At 48.1% G+C, this 2977-nt stretch overlaps 1 long non-coding RNA gene across 1 annotated transcript in view; it reads left to right on the top strand.

Moving 5' to 3' along the window:
- Nucleotides 1–1426: 1426 nt before the first annotated feature.
- Nucleotides 1427–2977, top strand: part of LOC116100472 — a 4484-nt gene continuing 2933 nt past the window's right edge. Inside the window, exons 1-2 of the long non-coding RNA XR_004122594.1 lie at nucleotides 1427–1495; nucleotides 2028–2395. This is a non-coding gene — a long non-coding RNA (uncharacterized LOC116100472). The remainder of the gene's footprint in view (nucleotides 1496–2027; nucleotides 2396–2977) is intronic.

Genomic DNA, 2977 nt, shown 5'->3' with positions numbered 1-2977 from the left:
GTGTTCCTGTCATCCATCTCATGCCTCTTCCACAATCACATGGTGACCCTAAGTCTCCTTAAACTCGTCCTTCTCCTACAGACACGATGTAAAGCATTGGGCAGTCCATTGATGACCTGAGCATGACCATCCTGTATCTATTTACATCCGAGGTCATTTTCTGACCATTCTCGGGACGTACTCCAAACTGAATGGTGCCTAGGAGTTTTTTCTAGGTATATCTTGTACTAACCTTGACCCAGCTCTGTCACCATATGACCTTAGACTGCTTCTCCTGAGATCTGCGGAGTTACCCGTCAGAGGACAACAGATATCAAGGTTTCTTTTTCTGGAAAATTATGAGCACTGAAGTTTAACAAAAGACCATGCTTCATGTAAATTTTAAAGTACTGTGTACATGAGGAGCCCAAACACAATGCCTGGGTTAATAAGCCCTCCTCCCCAGTCACATGAACTATGTAGGCCAGCAGAAGCCAGACAGAGGGATGGAAGCAGAGCCTCACCTGGCATTTCAGCCTCCCCACACAGTGAAATGTGACTCCCATGAGCTCTGCTCCATATCACCGAATGGTATTTTGAGGCAGTATTTCTGTTCTGTTCTCAGAAATGTCTGAGCCCTGCCTCTAACAGCCTTGGTAGAGAGATGCTCACAAGGAAGAATCCCCCTCTGAGGGGTTGACAGCAATGGTCCTTCTTCCCCAAGTCACATCTTGGTCAGGCTTCCCTTGTGGCAGGCTGGTGAAGCCTGACCTCCCCATAACCCTGGTGATGAATGGGAGGGAGCTCCCTTGGCAGAAACAGTACACAAAGGACAGAGATAGCCCACGTTCTCAGGGGTACGAGGCTTACTCATCCCTGTCAATCAGACCCCAAGAGAATAGAACCCTGGCTGGAACTTAGTGTGAGCAGAGAGAGACTGTAATCCCCTTGCCCTTGGGGAAGACCCCCTGGAGGCCACAACCCTGGGCCTCTGCCTCCCCCAGTCTTGCTCCTTTAGTTTGTAATTCTGGGGATGGAACTTGGGTCTTGCCAACTGCCAGGTAAATGCTCTACCTCTGAGCCATCTCCTCCCAACCCTTGGCTCTTCTGTATGACAGAACTGGTTGCAAATCCTGCCCCGAAGGCTGTGGTCCTAGAGGATCCTCTCCAAACTTCTCTCTTAACGCCTTAAGGTAATCTCCATTCTCATCAAATGGCTTTGATAAAAATATTCAGCCACAGCCTCCTTTCCATTTGACTCTTAACTTGATAAGACATAATTTGCAATTGATTATTGCTCAGACATTCCTGGCACTGCATGGTGGCCTGGTCATACATCTCACTCACTCCCTGCCAATTCAGAATGGGGGGAGGTGTTCTTTGACCTTTGACCTTTCTAAGGGGCAACTGTGAGGTCATTTGGGCTATTAAGAATCACAGGAACCTAGTCTGCAGCTGACAGGGATGTACCTAGATGCATGAAGTCCTGAATTGAGGTTTTTTTTTCCTACTCTTGGTAAGACACAGGTATTTTTCAGAGTTGGAAAAATGTCTTGAATGAATGAGCTTCATATATATATGTTTTTAATGTGATTTTCCTGTATTTATTTGGGTGATCACAATTTATGCCAAGTGAAAAGGTTACGTGTCCTGGAAACTGAATTACCTCATTTATTTGTAGACATGATACAGTGCAGAACAGCAGAGGGCTCATCCTCTTTGCTCTGCCCCTGACCTCACCCCTGAGCCTGGAGGTGGGCATCTCACTGTCAGCCTTGGGACCAGAGTGACCACTGCCTTCATAAGCAGGTTCTGAAACCAGACAGTCTTTGGGGGCTGGTGTGGGTGTCTATTTCTCAACAGTTATCTCAATAGATGTTTTATTACTGCTGATGTTGTTTGAAACAGGATATCTCTATGTACCTAGGCTGGCCTCCAGCTCATGACTGTCCTGAGTCTGGGATTGATGGCTTCTAGTCTTGTGCGACCACTATTTTCATAAGTATTAATGCAGTAGCATCCAACTGAAATCTCCTGTTCTTTCTTAGGGGCCATCCTGCCAGGCTCCGGCTCTTGTCTGTTCCTCTCGAGGGCTCATCAGAGGCAGCATGCCTTGGTTGTCTTTCCATTGCTACACTTCAGCCTGAAGACTTATCTTTAATGGAGTTATTTCCTTCCAGCCTCTCACCATCCCTGACAGGCCCGTTACATAAAAGAGGAAGGCAGGAAACCCAGAGGATGATGTCCTGGCTTGCTGGTGGCAGGGCCTGCTGAGTGCGACATGGTCTGCACTAGTCACTCTCCCAGCCTGTGACTGGCCTGTTTACCTAGGGATTCTGGTTGACACTAAATCATCTTCCAGCCCAAGGAAAAGCTCTGCCTGAGGAAAAACAGCTCTGGAGATGCTTCTCTGAAGGTGGGACTTCCCCATGCCTCCCCAAGTCGTATCCTGTCCCTTGTTTGTGACCATGAATCCCATGAACCGGGGCTGTGCCAAGCGTCCATTTGATTGGCTGTTCCCAGGCTGGGCCCTTTTGGCTTGCATCGCCATCACTTTCATATTATCCGGGAGTAATTGGATATTGGCAACCAATTATGGGATTTTTCACGTCAGCTTCATCAGTGCCTCTTAGACAACTGAGCCAGAGTCTCTTTTAGATGAAGAGGGAAATTATAAAAATTTGCATTAATGTCCTTTGAGACATGAAAGCCCTGGACCTGATGGGATGAAAAAAAGGAGAAAGGAGACAGAAGCATGGCCCCTGGTTCCAGGGGCGCCAGCCTCCTTGACGCCTGCTTATAGCTGACCCCCTGTATCTTTCTCTGCCGCTTTCGTTTGTCCTTCCTTCGTTCCTATTAAAATGAGGGTGATTCTGATTCTGGGGACTGAAGGGGGCTTTCTGAAGTGACCACCCAAGCACAGGAGACTGGTTCCAAGGAATGTCTTACAGGCTGCAGGGGGAAGGAGGGGTGGGAGCTAAGGGGGAAGGAGGGATGG

Source organism: Mastomys coucha, unplaced genomic scaffold (assembly GCF_008632895.1).
Source record: "Mastomys coucha isolate ucsf_1 unplaced genomic scaffold, UCSF_Mcou_1 pScaffold21, whole genome shotgun sequence".
Taxonomy (NCBI): domain Eukaryota; kingdom Metazoa; phylum Chordata; class Mammalia; order Rodentia; family Muridae; genus Mastomys; species Mastomys coucha.
The sequence above is the reverse complement of the archived record's forward strand: the minus strand, read 5'-3'. Positions and strand labels throughout refer to the sequence as shown.